Here is a 19,811-nt window from a genome sequence, read left to right as displayed (position 1 = left end):
GGAAGGTGAGCACCAGGGGCGTTCTGTCCTTGTTACGGTTGGAGGGGTGGGCTCTGAGGGCGGAGGTGCGGGATGTAGACGAGATGCGTTGGAGGACATCTTTAACCATGTGGTAAGGGAAATTGCGGTCTCTAAAGAAGGAGGCCATCTGGTGTGTTCTGTGGTGGAACTGGTCCTCCTGGGAACAGATCCGGCGGAGGCGGAGGAATTGGGAATACGGGATGGAGGTGTAGAGGGATTGGATGTGTAGAGGGATTGGATATCCATGGTATCCAATCCCTCTACACCTCCATCCACCATGACCAGGGTCTCCAAGCCCTCCGTTGTTTCCTCTCCAGACGTCCCTAACAGTACCCTTCCACCTACACTCTCATTCGTTTGGCCGAACTGGTCCTCACCCTTAACAATTTCGCCTTTGAATCCTCCCACTTCCTCCAGACCAAAGGGGTAGCCATGGGCACACGTATGGGCTCCAGCTATGCCTGTCTCTTTGTTGGCTATGTAGAGCAGTTGATCTGCCATAATTACACCGGCACCACTCCCCTCCTCTTCCTCCGCTACATTGATGACTGCATTGGCGCCACCTCGTGCTCCCGCAAGGAGGTTGAGCAATTCATCAACTTCACCAACACATTCCACCCTGACCTTAAATTTACCTGGACCATCTCTGACACCTCCCTCCCCTTCCTGGACCTCTCCATCTCCATTAATGACGACCGACTTGACACTGACATTTTTTACAAACCCACCGACTCCCACAGCTACCTGGATTATACCTCTTCCCACCCTACCTCTTGCAAAAATGCCATCCCGTATTCCCAATTCCTCCGCCTCCACCGGATCTATTCCCAGGAGGACCAGTTCCACCACAGAACACACCAGATGCCCTTCTTCTTTAGAGACCGCAATTTCCCTTCCCATGTAGTTAAAGATGCCCTCCAACGCATCTCGTCTACATCTCTGCCCTCAGACCCCATCTCTCCAACTGTGCTTCCAATTAAACCTGTTGGACTATAACCTGGTGTTGTGTGATTTTTAACTTTGTACACTGCAAGAGGAACATCCTCAAACATCGCCAATCTCACTAGTGGGGATGTCCAATACATCAGTGCAAAAGATCACTGATCCAAAGAATCATATAAGTGGAAGGGGGCAAAAGGAGGCTATTCAATCCTTCGTGCCTGCACCAAATTGTTTAATGAGCATCATTACCCAGTGCCAATCTCCTGCCTTTTCCCAATACATTATTTTTATCCAAATAATCATCCAATGTCCTCTTCTACCCTCAATTGAACCTGCCTCTTCCACTGTTTCAGGCAGTTCAATCCACTCCCTATCCACTCAGAGTGGAAAAAAATCCTCACCTCATCTTCTTTTGTAGATCATTTTAAATCTATGCCTTCTTGTCCTTTTTCCTTGTATGATCAGTAAAGTATCTACTCTATTCAGCCCACTTATCACTTGGACAACCTACATCACATCTTCTTTGACCTTCTTCTCTCCAAGGAGAACAGTCCTGACTTCTTCAATCTATCCTCATAACTGAAGTTCCTTAATCCTGGAACCATTCCCAGAAACTAGTTCTGCACTCTCTCAAATGTGTTCATCACCTTCCTATAATATGGCGCCCAGAACTGTACACTATACTCTAGCTGAGGTCTAACAGTGTCCGAGTTCAACATTACCTCCTGGTTTTGTACTCTGTGCACCTACTAATAAAGCTGTATTCTAGAACTGAGCTACATAATTTTTTTTGAGGTTCAGAGTGCTTTCTCCCTGAGACTGAGTGAGTTTTCCATGTCATTGTCCTAAACTCTCCTCATTAACTGTGTCCCATGTCCCTATGGCTCATCTGATACTAACCCAATTCTCCCACTCAGGAGAGAGGGGATATAGCTGGATCCCTGGAGACAGCGCCATACTTAAAAGACAATTGTGTACCTGAGAAAGCACTGGCAGTCTGAATACGCCCTGCATGGTGTGAGACATTTACCATGGTCTGGCAGACAAGGGGAATTTGGTGTTCTGTTTTGTGGATCATTAGACCCTAAGAACTAGGAATAGGAAATTGGTCCCTAACCCTGCTCCTCCAATCAATAGGATCATGGCTGATCTGACATTGCTCATGTCCACTATTCTGCGTTCTCCCTGTACCCTTTGATTTCCCCACTGGTCAACCATCTCAGCCTTATACAAACACCAGGACTTTACACCCACACCTCTTTCTAGCAAGGAGTTCCAAAGACTCACAACTCTCAGAGAAGAAATTTCTCCTCACCTCAGTCTTAAATTGACACCTTTTTTTAAAATGACACTATGCCCTCTGGACCTAGACTGTTCCACGAGGGGACCATCAGCACGTACTCTGTCAAGCCCCTTAACAATCTGAGATTTCAATAGAATCACCTCTCATTCATCTAAACTTCAGTGTGTTGAGTCCCAGTCTGTTTAGTCTTTGGTCATAAGACAATCCCACCACACTCAGGATCACCTTAGTGAACCTTCTCTGAACTGTCTCCAATGAAACAATATCTTTTCTTAAATAAGGGGACCAAAATTGCTCTCCGTACTCCAGATGTAGTCCTACCAGCACCTTGTACATTTGCAATAAGACTTCCCTACCCTTATACTCAACACTGTTGAAGTAACAGTGAACATTCCATTACCCTTCTGGATTATCTGCTGTGCCTCTGTGCTAATTTTCTATGTCTCATGCACATATACCCCCCAAGTCATTTTGTATTGCGGATTTCCACTTAAGTTGTATTCTGTCCTTTTGTTCCTCTTTGCAAAATGAACAACTTCATTTTTTCCCCACATTTTCTTCCATTTATCTGCTTTTTGCTCACATATTTAAACTATCAATGTTTTCCTGTAAATTGCTTGCATCTGCCTTTCCAACTATCTTTGTCTCATCTGCAAATTTGGTTACACTACATTAGCTTCCTTCCTCCAAGGCACAAATATACACAGTTGCTGTCCCAATGCTGATCCCTGTGGAACCCCACTGGTTACAGATTCCTAATGTGAAAAATAACCTTTATTTGCCACTCACTGTTTACTGCTCATGAGCCAATTCTCTAGCCATATTAATATACCACCTCCAACACCATGGGCTGTTTGTTTGAAGGTTTAACCTTTTGTGAAGTACCTTGTCAAATGTCTTCTGGAAGTCCAAACACAGCGCATCTACTGGTTCCTCTCTATCCACTCTGGGTGAGACTTCCTTGAAGAATGTTAATAGGTTAGTCAGACATGATTTCCCTTTCATGAAGCTATGCTGATTCTGCATTCAGAGTTCTGAGGAAGGGTCACGTGTCCCAAAATGTTAACTCTGATTTCTCTCCATAGGTGCTGCCAGACCTGCTGAGCTTTTCCAGCAATTTCTGTTATTGGTTGTGGCCTGTTTCTATGCTGTATGACTCTATGCCTCCACCTACATGTTGAAGGTACAGAACCTAACCATTCGTAGTGCCCATCGTGTGAAGTGAGCAGCTCCTATCCAATTTGTAGGCAATGGAACCTCAGAACATAACTAGGGTCAACCTTCCCAGGCTGCAATTCTTCACTTGTATGTCACAGCCATTGGTAAGATCACTTTCTGATTCTACAATGATGTGTTCAAGAGAGAAAAGGGCCAGGATTTTGACTGTACATGGTTTGTTAATATTTGAGGTTTATATCATGAGGTCTGCTCACAGGTATTTTTGCCCTGTACTGTATGTGGGCCTGTGCTATTACCCTTTGAAAGGCCTCATGTTGCTCGAAAGTGAAGCCCCCTCCATCACAGAACAAAGACCCCACCCACTTGAGGGCAGTCCTTTTCAGTTCCACCTGTTAATTACAGCATAACGGAAGGAAATAGCAGTTAGTCATCAATCAGTGAGCCTCAAAATCAGTCTCTTCTACATGGTAAACCTTCAAATGTACATATGTTCTCTGATTGGTATCCCTCTGCATCAATTCCATAAGGCTTTAAACTTCCCTAAGTCCCCACCCAAATCAGCCACCTAACACTTCATCTCACCATTTTAGCCCACCAGCCCCAGCCATGTCAAGTAAACAATGCCAAATCAAAAAATGCATGCTTCCCCAAGGAAGCCTGTCTGCTGCTGACTATTGATATCACCCTTCCTGAATCAATCCTTTCACTTCAATGCTTTATTCCTTCACAATTTGTAATCACTTCTACTTTTCAGCATATGGTCTCCAAACTCCGCAATTGCAATTCCCAGGTTCCCTCCCATAGCACTGGTCCCAATAACCTCCCTTTGGCTTTCACTAAACAGACCCTCAGCACTGACATTGGCCCATCCACTTCAATGACTTTGATGGACTCCCCGAATGATCTGTGAAGGGACACCAGACTTATTTCTGTACAACTCCATGACAGTCTTCCCTTGGTTCCCTGGACTGGTTGTACCAGGCAGTAGAGGGAAATGGACCCATCTGACCCTGGGTGTTCCCAAGCAGCCAACAGACTTTGCCCAAGTCATAGAATTCATAGAATTCCTACAGTGTGGAAACAAGCCCTTCAGCCCAAGAAGTCCACACTGATCCTCTAAAGAATGATCCACCCAGACCCATTCCCCTACTCTACATTTACCCCTGACTAATGAACCTAATCTACATATCGCTGAACACTATGGCAACTTAGCTTGGCCAATTTACCAAACCTGTACATATTTGGACTGTGGGAGGAAACCAGAGCACCTGGAGGAAACCCCTACATATACGGGGAGATACTCTCCTTGGACTACTGTCAGAGGCTGCTCTTGAAGCACTGTACCAGGATTTCCTGAGTGAAGACTATCTCCCTTGTGTTAATGGAGGACTATTTCCCTTAGACTGGAGTCATGAACACTGGGTCATCGCATATGCTTTGTGATTGCTGTATACAAGGCTGGCATATCATGCAAATGTGAGATCAGTGTGAAACAGGTCCATACAGCCACATATCCATTCCTTTGAATGACGACTGATGATAGTTACATGAAGCTGCCTGGCCTTGTATCTGGTTAAACAGCAAGTCAAAACATGAGACACTGAGCTCTGGCAGAGGAAACAAATTGGCAAAAGGTAAGGTAGAGCAGGAATGCTGTGAACATCGAAGTGAGTCTAAAGTGAGTCAACACTCAGACACTAAGCAAGAAGACTTGAGACACGTCCCTAACCCTAAGCCTGGTCCAAAGAATGAGATGGGTGCCTGTCCTTTCATGGATAGTGTCCTAGCATTATAATGCAAGGTACTAGTGCACTCTAAAATACAGAAGTACACTGTAAATGAATCTGAGATGTGCCATGATGATGTGGTGAGATTGGTATGTGTCAGATGCCAGTGACCATGGACTTGTGACTGCTCCCTGTGTGCCTTGAGATGCTAGTACTGGTTCTCCAAGATGGAGGGCCAGAATGTAAACCTTTCTTTCTGAAGCTCACTTCTTTCTGAGCCAACCAACCTCTTACTGTATCCCATTCTTTCAGTCTGCTGTATTCTCTTAATAGTCTGGATTATGATCCTGTTGAAGACAATTAACATTGAAAGGGAAAGCTTAATACCCATTATAAACTGACAAAACTACATCACAAGATTTTGCATTTTTATAAGAAAACAATATTTATTACATACAAAAGAAATTAAGCAAAGCAAGTATAATTAACATGACAATGCATTTTCTAACTCATTATGAAATTAGCTCATTCTATTTTTTTTTACCCATTTTCCCCTCCTAAAGAATTCCCTTATACATTCGGAGTCTTGAAGTTTCCCTTCTTAAGGAATTATACCACACCTTCTCAAATTTATTTTAAATTCTTCTCAGTGTTCCAGATTTCTCCAAGGTACAACATTTATGGAAATCTTTCCATTAGCTTTTGGCTAAGTGACTGCACAATATTTCCTTAAATATCTCGCTATTGTGGGTTCCTAAGTTCCCTGCCTTGGCAGCCAGAATAGACACACTTGCTTTCTCACAGCTTTCCAAACTAACTCTGATGCCAGTGTTCTGCCACAAGACTCAACTAGAACCACTGTAGACTTCTTCCTCTCACTTAAACTAATAAAATTTTTCAACTTCTTTCCCCCGCACAAATGTCATACTTAAGCATCATCAATATTCCATGCTGTGAATTACAAAGTTATTCTTGTCTCTGATTTGGTACAAGTCTGACCACTGTTCATTTTCTTTGGCTCTAACATTTTAAAAAATTCATTCAAGGGATGTGGACATCGCTGGCTGGACCAGCATGTACTGCCATCCCTAACTGTTCTTGAGAAGTCATTGTGAGCTGTCTTCTTGAACTGCTGCAGTCCATGTGCTATAGGTAGACCTTTAAGGAGGGACTTCCAGGATTTTGCCTCAGCGACACTGAATAACAGTGATATGTTTCCAGGTCAGGATGGCTAGTGGCTTGGAGGGGAAGTTGCAGGTGGTGGTGCTCCCATACATCTGCTGCCCTTGTCCTTCTAGATGTTAGTGACTGTGCACTTGGTAGGTGCTGTCTAAAAACCTTTGGTGAATTTCTGCAATGTATCTTGTAGATGACACTCACTTCTGCGACTGAGGATAGGTGGTGGAGCAACTGACTGTTTGTGGATGTGGTACCAATCAAATGGGTTGCTTTGTGCTGGCAGTAGTCAAGGTTCTTGAGTACTGGTGAAGCTGCACTAATCCAGGCAAGTGGGGAGTAATTCATCCCACTCCTAATTTGTGCCTTGTAGATGGTAGGCAGGCAAGAGGCACTCAGGAAATGAGTTGTTCTTACTAACACATGAATTCCTAAAAGTAATATTCTAAAACATATGAATTTTAAATACACTGTTCACAATAGTTTTTTCAAACAAGACAGCAGCAATCCAGAAAGAAAGGGAGGAAAACAAAAATTGAAGAGGCAAGGAAAAGAGGGGTGAAGGAAAGAGCAACGATGAGAGAAAATAATGACACCATATAAAGAGCTATTTGATACAAAATTCATTTAGTTGGCACAGTGACGAGAACATATCGATATGATTAATAAAGTTGACCTGGGGTCCTTTGCATTATCATGTAAAGTATTTGCTGTTTATCCATTCAACACTGACATGACTAAATTTAGCATGCTGAAACAAACTGAAAAGCTAATTTTGAATAATGCTTAGAAACACTATTTTTCTTCCCTTTCCCTTGAGGTGTGTTAAAATGAAATCACAGTAGGTGTCCCTTAAAATGCTAAAGAGAAGGGAGATAAAACAAACAAAACAGCCATGGTGATCCTTCGCTCGCTGACAGTCAGTATTTCCTTTGTACTGTATGACTTATTCTCATCACCTGAACAATTTACAGTGAAAGTTCAATTTTCCCCCAAATTGCATTCAAACTCTTATCAAATCAAAATCAGGGAATGGAAGAAGAAAGGACTTACAATCGCTCGTGTGCATGAAAGAAAAATTGCTTTTCCAGTAACAATGCCTCATACATTTTGAGACAGTAAATCACACTAAAGGCATAAAAGAAAGCAATTAAAAATGCCAAAGAGACCAATAGTTCATATGTTTCATGTGTCGTAGAGCATTAAAATGTACCATTCTAAGGCCAAGTTAGATGTATATCTGGGTACCTGCAAAATGAGCATTGTTTTATTCAACAGAGTGCCTCATAGTTTATCTTTTTTTTCTTATTTTGCAGCACTAACCTGATTGCAACTATCTTAAAATTAAATGTTTGCATTGATTTGCTGAAAAAAAGCAGCAGAGTTCACAAGTAAGGTTTTCTTTCATGAATCTACAAATAAGAAGCTTAGTAAATGCCTCTAAAGCAATTTGTTCAGAAAATAATGCCATCTAATGATCATTTTATAAAATTATTATTTAAGTCATTAATGTCATTGACAACTGCTTTCATTTCCTGTGGTAATTACGATGCTAAAATGTCAATGGGTATCTGTTGCAGAGATTTGTAACCATCAGCTATGTTGCCAATTAACGGCACCTTCATGAGAATGTCAATGTTAAATGGCAGCATTAACCTGAGCCAAATATCTATCATACCATTAAGTATTCCTATTCTATATCTTCACACAAGATACTCCAATTATTCACACAAAATGTTTTCTGGAAAACATAGAAATGTACATCATTCTTTTTTGTCACCAACATTTCAAAGATCCAAAATAGAGCTTTAAGCAAAAGACAATTTGAAAATATATACATATTTCACAATGAGATAGCAATACTTATGTAAGATACCATGAGATTGGAGTGGGATCAACAGAAGTAGGGGGAAAAACTATTCAGTGTCTTTCTCATCCTTATTAGATTTTCACAATTTAAAATGGAAATAAATGTAAACAGAAAACCTCTAAATAGTATGTGATCGTTACCTGCATTCTGCTCTTGTGACATTTTAATGAGAAAAAGCTATCATGTGAGAAAATGGTGGGTGTCAGTACTCTTGCAACATTTAAGAAGCATTTGCATCTGCTCTAACAATGTGGGGCATAGCCAACTATTGACCAAATGCAGGTTAGTGTAGCTTGGCATTTGATGGTTGGCATTGGCATAATTGAGTGAAGTATCTTTCTTTTTGCAACTATTTATTCCCCTTAATGTGAGGACTGCTCTGGTTCTCTTGGTCAAACCAGCAGAAACAAGAGAGAGGTAGAATAAGCAAATAGGCTTAGGGAAGAATTTCCAGAGTTCAGGGTCTCGGCAGTGAAAGGCATAGCCATCAAGATGGAGCAATCAAAAGGGTTTACATGGGAAAAGAGAAAAATTAACACATCCAAGAATAAGTTCAGGACTGAGGACATTAAAACTCAGCGCAGATTAATAATAAAAGGTGCTGCATAATTTCATTAATTATCTGGATTTCTGGAATGGTGAGTAGCAGCCCCATATTTGCTGGATCAGCTGAAATGTGAAAAGAAAAGATTAAGCCAGCCCTAATGAAAGGTCAATTGGTTGGACAGTGACTTGTGTTTTGTCTGTTTCATGTCAGGATGTATGTGTGTTTAAATTAAATGATGTAAGTCAGGACACAGTATGTCTTGGTTCTGACTTAAAACAGACATAGCACAACAATTGCAATTGCAATCTCAGGATTGCCAGATGCTAATGAGGGTATAAGTAGGAAGACAGTGCAGTTAAATAGCTGGTTTAGGAGGGAGGGCTTAAGGTATATGACTGATGTATGGAATGTCTTCCAGGGTACATATACAAGAAAGACAAGTTGTACCTGAACTGGAAGAACACTAATATTCTGGCAGAGAGGTTTGTTAATGTGGCAGGGATAGTAGGAACCAGAGCAGTAGATCAACAGGCAAAACAACCAAGGAGCAGTTAGAGACTAAGGCCAGTAAGGCTAAGAGGAAGATCAGACAGGGAGAGATTGCTCAACATGGCAGCACTGATGGTCTGAGATGTACTTGTTTTAATGAAAAGAGGGTATGATAGGTAAGGTAGGAAAGAGTTTGGATAAGTACACATTATAGCTATTACAGAGATTTGGTTGAGAGCTGGACAAGACTGGCAGCTTAATGTTCCTGGATTTAGATGTTTCAGACATGAGGGATGTAAGAAGTGATGGGGTTGCATTATTGTTTAGGGAGAATATCACAGCTGTCCTGAGGGAAGACACCTTGGAGGGCTCATCCAGCAAGGCCATAGGGGTAAAGCTCAGGTACAGGAAAAATGCAAACACATTGATGAGATTATACTACAGGCTTCCCAACATCCACTGGGTAAGAGAAGAACTGATATGGGTATGTGTAATGTAAAAATGTGAAACTAACAAGGTTGTTAGAGTGGGAGATTTCAACTTCCCCTATATGACTAAGACTCGAATAGAGTTAGGGGCATGGATGGAAAGGAATTTGTTCAGTGTATCAAGGAAGATTTCTTGAAGCAATACGTAAATAGTTCAACTACGGAAGGGGCATTACTAGATCTGGTATTAGGAAATGAGCCTGACCAGGTGATTGAAATTTTAGTGGGGGTGCATTTTGGGAACAGTGCACAAAATGTTAAGTTATTTACAGATAAGGAAGAGAGTAGTCCTCAGGTAAAAGTCTAAATTCGTGGAAGGCTAACTATAACAACATTCGGCAGGAAGGGGAGGACGTAGGGTGGAGGCAACTGTTTGAGAGTAAATCCACATCTATCTGGTTAGTTTGAGTGCAGGATCAGCATGTTCTTTTGAAAATGAAAGATAAAGATGGCAGGATTTTGGCATCCTGATGATGAGAGAAATTGTGAACTTAATCAAAAAGAGGAAAAGAAAGGTATATGTAACATTTAGGAAACAGAAGACAGACAGAACCTTTGAATAAGAAAGCAGGAAAGAACTTAAACAGAGCATTAATGCTAAAAAAGGCTATGTAATATCCTTGACAAACAGGACAAACAGAAAATCCCAAGCATTTTATTTGTATATAAGAAGTAAGATGGTAGCTAGGGAAACGGTAGGTCCATTCAAGGACAAAGAAGGCAATTTGTGCATGCAGACGGAGGAAGTGGTGAGGTCCTTAGAGAATACTTTCCATCAGTATTCATCAAGAACACATGTTGGATCGTGAGTTAAAAGAGGAGTATATTGAAATTCTAGAGCATAGCAATATAAAAAAAGAAGTTGTTGGGTGTTGGGAGCAGATTTTTGGGACCTTGTATGAAATCTTTGTGTCCATTTAGGAGAGTTCCCAGAGAATATCAATGTTGTTTCCTTTTTAAGAAGGGCAAAAGGGATAATCTGGGAAATTGTAGTCCAGTGAGCCTTATATCAGTGGTAGGGATATAGAGAAGACTCTTAGGGATAGGGTTTACTCACATTTGGAAATTTACTTATTAGCAACAAGCAGCATGGCCTTGTGCAGGGGAAACTTGATTGGGTTTTTTGAGGAAGTTACAGAGGGGATTGATGAGGCAATGGTGATGAATGTTGTCTCCATGGACTTTAGCAAGGCCTTTGACAGGGTCCCTCATGGCAGGTTGATACAGAAGATGAAGTCACACGGGATCTGTGGTGGGCTGGTAAGCTGAGTACAGAACTGGTTTGGTCCTAGAAGACAGGCAATAGTGGTGAAAGGGTGTTTTTCTGACTGGAGATTTGTGACTAGTGGTGTTGTGCAGGAAGAAAATTCAGATGGTGAGAGACTTCCTGTTCACTGTGTCACCTTCCAAATACAGGAGGTCTCGGCTTACAATGCCAATTAGGCATGGGGTGCCCCATTATTAGCCCTAATTGCTCCAATTGGCCTCTTTCCCACCAGATTGGCCATCTTCCCCTTGATTGAACAAGAAATGAAAATGGGGTCAGGAGTAAGCAGATCATTCTGCTTTCATTTTGATTCCCTCAGTCTATTAAGAGAAATAAAACTGAGTGCTAGGAGTTTCAAGTTTAAACCCAATCTCCCCCCATATCCCTGATCCAAAAGAAGTGATTAATATATAATATTTGTATCTTGTTTCAATTAAACTATTGACATCACAAATACTTCTTCACTAAAACAATTTGATAAATGGGTGTACCTTTTTGCACCAAGGTATTAGTGTGCAGAAGCTTACTGACCATCAGACTGAGTTTGCAGTCACACAGGACAGAAACAGATCTTTGATCCAACTCATCCACGCCGATCAGACATCCCAATCTGACCTAGTCCCATTTGCCAACTATTGGCCCATATCCCTCTAACCCTTCTTATTCATATATCATCCAGATGCCTTTTAAATGTTGTAACTGTACCAGCCTAGACCACTTCCTCTGGCAACTTGTATTATGCATGCACCACCTTCTGCTTTAAAAAGTTACTCCTCCTATCTTTTTGAAATATTTCCCCTTTCACTTTAAACCTGTGTGCCCTCTAGTTTTGGAGCCCCTCACCCTAGGAAAAAGTCCTTGGTTATTCACCCTGTTAATGAACCAGGCCAGGCCCCCTCAAAAATACTTTAAGAAAGTAGCCGTGGAGCTACCTTTTTCTTATTTTAAAGGCAGATGTGAAGTGGATATTCCAGGTGTGATCCAGCTGGTCAAATCACACGGTTTTAAGGAAAACAGTATTTATTTAAACACTGCTGTTGAAACACAAACAAAGAAAGAGGAATTTAGAATAATTTAACATGGACCCAACTGTTCCAATCCAGTTAATATTTCATAAAAAACCCTTTTACAGAAAGGTAAATTCAACATATCCTTACAGACAGGAGGGAACAACATCCAAAGAAAGTCAGAGGAATTAGAGTCATAGAGATGTATAGCATGGAAACAGACCCTTCGGTCCAACCCGTCCATGCCAACCAGATATCCCAAACCAAACTAGTCCCACCTTCCAGCACCCGGCCCATTTCCCTCCAAACCCTTCCCTTTCATATACCCATTCAAATGCCTCTTAAATGTTGCAATTGTATCAGCCTCCACCACTTCCTCTGGCAGCTCATTCCATACATGTACCACCCTCTGCGTGAAAAAGTTGCCCCTTAGGTCTCTTTTATATCTTTCCCCTCTCACCCTCAACCTATGCCCTCTAGTTCTGGACTCCCCAAATCCAGGGAAAACACTTTGCCTATTTATCCTATCCATGCCCCTCATAATTTTGTAAATCTCTATAAGGTCATCCCTCAGCCTCCGACGCTCCAGGGAAAACAGCCCCAGCCTGTTCAGCATCTCCCTGTAGCTCAGATCCTCCAACCCTGGCAACATCCTTTTAAATCTTTTCTGAACCCTTTCAAGTTTCACAACATCTTTCCGATAGGAAGGAGACCAGAATAGCACGCAATATTTCAACAGTGGCCTAACCAATGTCCTGTACAGCCGCAACATGACCTCCCAACTCCTATACTCAATACTCTGACCGATAAAGGAAAGCATACCAAACGCCTTCTTCACTATCCTATCTACCTGTGACTCCACTTTCAAGGAGCTATGAATCTGCACTCCAAGGTCTCTTTGTTCAGCAACACTCCCTAGGACCTTACCATTAAGTGTATAAATGCCGCTAAGATTTGCTTTCCCAAAATGCAGCACCTCACATTTATCTGAATTAAACTCCATCTGGTACCTCTCAGCCCATTGGCCCATCTGATCCACATTCTGTTGTAATCTGAGGTAACCCTCTTCGCTGTCCACTACACCTCCAATTTTGGTGTCATATGCAGACTTACTAACTGTACCTCTTATGCTCGCATCCAAATCAATTGTGTAAATGACAAAACGTAGAGGGCCTAGCACCAATCCTTGTGGCAGTCCACTGATCACAGGCCTCCAGTTAGAAAAACAACCCTCCACCACTACCTTTGAGCCAGTTCTGTATCCAAATGGCTAGTTCTCCCTGCATTCCGTGAGATCTAATCTTGCTAATCAGTCTCCCATGGGGAACCTTGTTGAACGCCTTACTGAAGTCCATATAGATCACATCTACTGCTCTGCCCTCATCAATCGTCTTTGTTACTTCTTCAAAAAACTTAATCAAGTTTGTGAGACATGATTTCCCACACACAAAGCCATGTTGACTATCCCGTATCAGTCCTTGCCTTTCCAAATACATGTACATCCTGTCCCTCAGGATTCCCTCCAACAACTTGCCCACCACCGAGGTCAGGCTCACCGGTCTATAGTTCCCTGGCTTGTCTTTACCACCTTTCTTAAACAGTGGCACCACATTTGCCAACTTCTTTACTGAAGCTTGCAACTCCACTGGACTCCACTGGACAGCTAAAATCAAACTTGAAAAACACCTGAATTGGGAGAACTGACCACTCCCCTTCCATTGTTAAGTTGTTTTTAAAAGGCCCAAAGGCCTCTTAAAACCTCGACTCCTCAGCACCTCTGCCTTTATGACCTCCCTCCAAAACAAACCAAGGACAAAATAACCTGAGAGTGACAGCATCATCACAACCCTATCCATGACCCTCATGATTTTATAAACCCCTATAAAGGTCACCCCTCAGCCTCCGCTACTCCAGGGAAAAGAAGCCCCAGCCCATTCAGCCTCTCCCTATAATTCAAACCCTCCAGTCCTGGCAACATCTTTGTAAATGTTTACAGCACTCTCTCAAGTTTAACAATATTCTTATATCTGACGAAAATAGAAATATGTGGTTTTATCTGTGATTGATGGATGGCAATTAGGCTGATCTGAAATTCTGTGTTTAGATCCAAGTTAGCAGCTAGAGATTAGTTTAACTGTTGACCTTTGACGCATACTAAATATGAGACTGTGCTTAAATTGTTGTCAAATGACCATTAATTCGGTAGTTACAAGGGTATGAAATGAGCTTTACTATATGAACTCTAGTGAAGTTTTTCCATTCAGACTTATGATGGTGTGCCAAACGCAGACATAACCCCCAAACTGTAGAAGGTAAAAAGGTCATCCTGACCATCAATTTGGCTCTAGAGGAATTTTCCTTTAAAGGAAAGCCTACAGCAGCTTTGTTCATTTTGGATAATGACTGTATATTTTCATTTCTTCCTGCATGTAATTAAAATAGTTTAGATGAAGAAGAAACACATGTTCTAATTCAGGCCACTTCCCAATGTCTTTTTTTTTACTCTGCCCCCAAAGGTTAGCTTGCACAGATACACTTAATCTTCACACAAGTTTCAACATCATCTGGCTGAATAGCCTATGGTGTGAACACTAAGTCCTTGTCCTGTTGGTTTAACCTTTGGAGATTGTCTAAAATGCAATCTCAATCCCTCCAAATGGAAGGGGCAACATTGTTAGATTGGATTAAACTACTAAATGTTGTGATGTAGAAAGTAATTGGAACGAAGAGAAACACATAAATGCAGTTGTTTGCAAGACTATCTTAGCTTTCTGAATTACGGTGTTGCCATCACTGCCAATAGGTGGTACTAGGCTTGGGACAATTCACTGAAACCAGCCTGTCTTTGTCTATATTTTGTTTAGAGTCTGCCTAATTACTGTAGACATAAACAACTTTAATAAACATAGTCTGACCAAACAGCATTGGACTTAATTAAAATCCGATTCTCTTGGCAAGATGGACAGGACAGTTTGTTAAACCATTCAAATTAGTATTTTGAAAAATATACGCTGAGTACAATATTGAAATAAACTTCAGGCAAAAATGTTACTGCCAAAATTGGAAAAGTATCTGTCATATGGATTGTATGCTATAACTGAGACTGACAAATTAACTTCCTTCACTTTTCTGGTGAATATTTTGCTGAATCATATCTGTTTTACCACTTAACTTCATTTTTTATAAGCTTTCTTCTTTTGTACTGTCATAAAGTCAGAGATGTCCAGTATGGAAACAAGTCCTTTGATCCAATTCATCCACGCTGATTAGATATCTTAATCTAACCTCGTCCCATTTGCAAGCATTTGCAAGCATGTTGTAATTGTACCAGCCTCCACCACCTCCTCTGGCAGCTCATTCCATACACACACAACCTTCTGCGTGAAAATGTTGCCCCTTACGTCCCTTTAAATCTTTCCCCCCTCACCCTAAACCATTCCCCAATCTTTCTGTACTCCCCCATCCCAGGGAAAAAGACCTTGTATATTTACCCCTCATGATTTTATAAACTTCTATCAGGCCACCCCTCAGCCTCCAATGCTCCAGGCAAAACAGCCCTAGCCTATGCAGCATCTCCCTATAGCTCAAACCCTCCAACCCTGGTAACATCCTTGTAAATCTTTGCTGAACCCTTTCAGGTTTCATAACATCCATCCTCTAGGAGGGAGATCAGAATTGCAAACAATATTTCAAAAGCTGCCTAACCAATGTCCTGTACAGCCGCAACATGACCTCCCAACTCCTATACTCAACGTTCTGACCAATAAAACAAAGCATCCCAAATGCCTTCTTCACTATCCGATCTACCAGCTATGAACTTGCACTCCAAGGTACCTTTAAGTGTGTAAGTCCTGCCCTGATTTGCTTTTCCCAAATGCAGCACCTATGTTTTGTTAAATTTAATAAGTGAAAGTCAATAAGCCAGAGGAAATAAATATCAATCACATCCCATACATTTAAAAATCAGATTAGTTTATCTACAAGAAAAGCAACTGATCATTAATGTTAAAGACTACCTTGCCTAATGTTCTAATTGTGATAAACACATCACTACTTTTAAAATGCACTGGTACTACAGCATATGCTCAAAGCTCTCTTTATACTCAATTGAAGTGCATGCCTTTAAAATCACAACATGAGATCTGTAGATTAAATAAGCATATAAAAACTGTCTGTAATGCTGGCAAAGCATTGCTCTGCAACATCTGTATATAATCTTTTCCTCAAATAACAACACAAAAACCTTGCTTTTTGTGGAAAATTAATTGATCAATTATGGAGGTTTGAATAAGATTTTTAATAATTCTCATCATTTATCACGCATACAACAAGAAACTGCTCCTATATACAAGGATTTGTCCACACTGGCATATAAAATTAAAAGCCGTGGTCCAAATGTTTGTAGGTCAAAAAGGACTTTATTTCAAGTTAATGCAAAATCAAAAAAAATAAACTGATGGATTTTAGATTTAGACGAGGAGATAAAATATGATTAGGATGGCAACTTCATTGCAGACAAAGAAAGGGAATTTTTCCATTCAATCTTCAGAAAATGCAATCTCATTCAAATAAAGTTTGACTATTGTAGATGGTAGATCACTTGTTCTATTTCTGCCCTGCACACAAAACTGTTTACCTTCTTTCAAACAAAACCACCTGTAACTTCCTGCAAATCAATGGTGTGTTCAGAGTGCCTAACATTGTAAGCAATATCCAGTGAATTGCAAATCTTCAAGAATTGCTGGACAATTTATGCCGGTCCACTATTAGCATCATAAAAATGTCAGCTCACTATTAATCTCGCAATGACTTTCAAATAATTGTGGCATTTGTGTCATAAATATGAATTAAGCTCATCACAACCTTTTAGGGCTACAAATTCATGTTGTAAGGAGCTTGTTACAATGTGAATTTTGGTAATGACATTCCCCTTGACATTGTAGACAAGAGAGAGCCACAGAACTGTAGAGTATCATTTCTGGAGGTCGTAAATTACTGCTGGAGATGTTTTAATTCTTAAATACCTTCATTGTTTTTATCGCTCCCTTTAATCTATCTTTCTCTCTATTTTTTCTAGATCCAATTTGTCTCTAATTCCCCTGAATTGCTTCTCCATGAAGTTAATTGTTTAAGGAGGTAGCCAATGCCCTTGAGGTTGGCTTCTCTGTGCCATTATCAATTCATACTCTAGTAATCGAAGGGAAAAAAAAACACAACCTTAAGGATAACGTAAAAAGATCAATTTCTGGTTCAGTCATCTGTTTGTTTAGTTTCGATGTGCTGTTGCACCATTTTAGTTTGATGTAAATAACAGGTAGAGAAATGATTCACTCTTCAACCTTTCTGCTCATGGTAGCTACTCACAAGGCTCTTGCTTTTCACCACAGTAAATAGTGTTTCTGTGAATTCATTAAACTGGCTCAAACTATTTCATGAAAACAGCAGCAGCAAATTATTGCTAACAATTAATCAATATTGTTCTTGCTTTTAGGCTAGGTCAGGACAGCAACCAATTACCAGCCACAGAATGAGAACAATCTCTCTGAAGGATAGAGACGTGTATGGTCACATATATTTGAACCAGTGAACTATTGGCTTGAAGTGTAATACTGCACCAAAGGTATCAGCATGGCAATTGTAACCTATCATCTCCAAAAGAAACATAATAAGTAAAAAGAACAAGTGATTGTTTCTAACATCAACTGGAATGGAAAATAGGAAGAAGCAGATCACCCAAAATTATCATCGAAATTTTCCTAATCAACCTGTTCAGAGATGTTATTACATACCTCCGGAACATGTGAAACTTGAACCTATGCCTCCCAGTGCAGAGAGAGGACCAAGAGAGCCCCACCCGCCTATCCCATGTTTAGATGCATGTTCCTCTCACTCAATTCCATAGAAGAAATAAATTCACTGGTGCTTTAATGGTTTACCGATCCATTACTACTCATTCTTGCCACTATGGGAAAATAAAGTCATCTGTAATGCATTGCAAACGAGGAAGGAGGACAAAACCATTGGGGTCACTTCAATTATCGATGGTGCTGGTAAATGGTTTCAGCAGTTCCAGAGGTCAGTGGAAAGATAAATTGGGCAGGTACACAACAGACGACTGATCCATTCCCACCTTCTATTCTGCCATGATTAAAGGTTAAAATTGACTCCATTCCATTCAGAGAAAATAACACAAACAAATGAACGTCAAAACAAATACTCAGTGGTACCATTAAGATTTAAACTAAGCATCATTTTCCAGAAGATTTGTTTTGTGTAATGGCAAAATAGGTGGGCTATTAAAGTTGCATATATTCCAAATCATTATCTAATTCCCAGGCTGCTAAGGATGACGTTTCCTTTCAAGGAAGTACATTATCCAGCATTTAAGAAATGGCTATTTTATTGTACCATTAAATATCCCTGTACTACACATTATAAGCATTAAGAGGTTGAATTCACTCATTGTTAGAAAGTGGACCTTTGTATAGTATGATAGCTACGTTATTATACTGTTAACAATTTACTCATATTTAGTCAGAAATTGGCAAGTTAACTATAAACAAGTGTTGATATAATAGAAACATATTAAACTTACTTCAAATGTGACTTAGCAAATGTGAGTTTACTGTCTAATAATTGATCTAACTGATATTTAGCCAATGCTCAGCAATCCCTTGAAAAGTCAGTTAAATATTATGTGGGAAATGCAAATCATCTAAAATTAGTACATCATCTACCTGAATCACCAGAAAATATCTCGTTGAAAAGAAGGCTTGTGATACTCCAGATGAACAATATAGACTCTGATTACATAAGCTGAAAATCCCTCAAGACTGCACTGCCAGTTCTGTACACCATGATTATAGAAGAGGTTCAAATGGTTCACAATTTTGGAAGAAGTTATTTGCACCTCAATACTACCCCTACACTTAAAAGTACTCACATGACAAAACACTGATAAGGAGAAGCACCTGGAAAGGGCAATTCTTCACGAAGGAAAACTGTTCATTCTACAATGAGATGTAAAATAATCACTGAACTGGATGCCCAGATGTAGTTGCAGTTGCAAGAGCCATCATTAAATCCGTAAGTGCACAAACTTTGAAAAAGAGACATCAGGACGGTAAAAATATCTGCCAATACTCAGGACTCAAAAAGCTGAAATTGCCATAGCCCATAGGTTAAGGTTGAAGCATCTTATAACAGAAAGAAAACAACAGATTCAAATGTTGCCACAGCTCAAATATGAGTGAAACAAAATCAATCCAGTTCACTTAAGAATGTCCATGGATGTCAGGGATAACTCAAATTTTCTACTAAGTGATTTTCCGAGCAGTTGCATTAGCAATCTTCCCACCTTTTCCCTAACAAAGTCAGAGCTAGAGAAAGGGGAGGTGGTGGTAACGTCCTGTGACAGGTAATCCACAAACAATCTTCTGAGAACATGGGTTCGAATTCCACCCTCGACAGATGGTGAGATTTGAATTACATAAAAAATTTGGGTCGAAGAAAAACAAGCTGGTGTAATGTTGACCATATAATCCCACATGATTGTTGTTGAAAAAGAATTGGTTCTATAATGCTCCTTAGGGAAAGAAACCCCTGCAATGTTTACCTGGTCTGGTCGACATGTGACTTCAGACCACAGCAATGGAGTTGAAACTTAGCTGCCCTCTCGGCAATTAGGGATGGGCAATAAATGCCAACCTAGTGAGATGCCCACATTCCATGAATGAATAAAAATTAATAAAGGATCAGCAGCTAATTATCAGTTAATAAAAGCCATAATGCATTC

General features: G+C 40.4%; 1 protein-coding gene across 9 annotated transcripts in view; it reads right to left on the bottom strand.

The window, feature by feature from the left end:
* LOC140488060 (bifunctional heparan sulfate N-deacetylase/N-sulfotransferase 4-like) overlaps positions 1 to 19,811 on the bottom strand; it is a 905,491-nt gene that overhangs the window by 756,913 nt on the left and 128,767 nt on the right. The gene's annotated exons all lie outside the window — the stretch shown is intronic.

This window comes from Chiloscyllium punctatum, chromosome 1, assembly GCF_047496795.1.
Source record: "Chiloscyllium punctatum isolate Juve2018m chromosome 1, sChiPun1.3, whole genome shotgun sequence".
NCBI lineage: Eukaryota > Metazoa > Chordata > Chondrichthyes > Orectolobiformes > Hemiscylliidae > Chiloscyllium > Chiloscyllium punctatum.
This window is presented reverse-complemented; position numbering and strand designations above follow the sequence as displayed.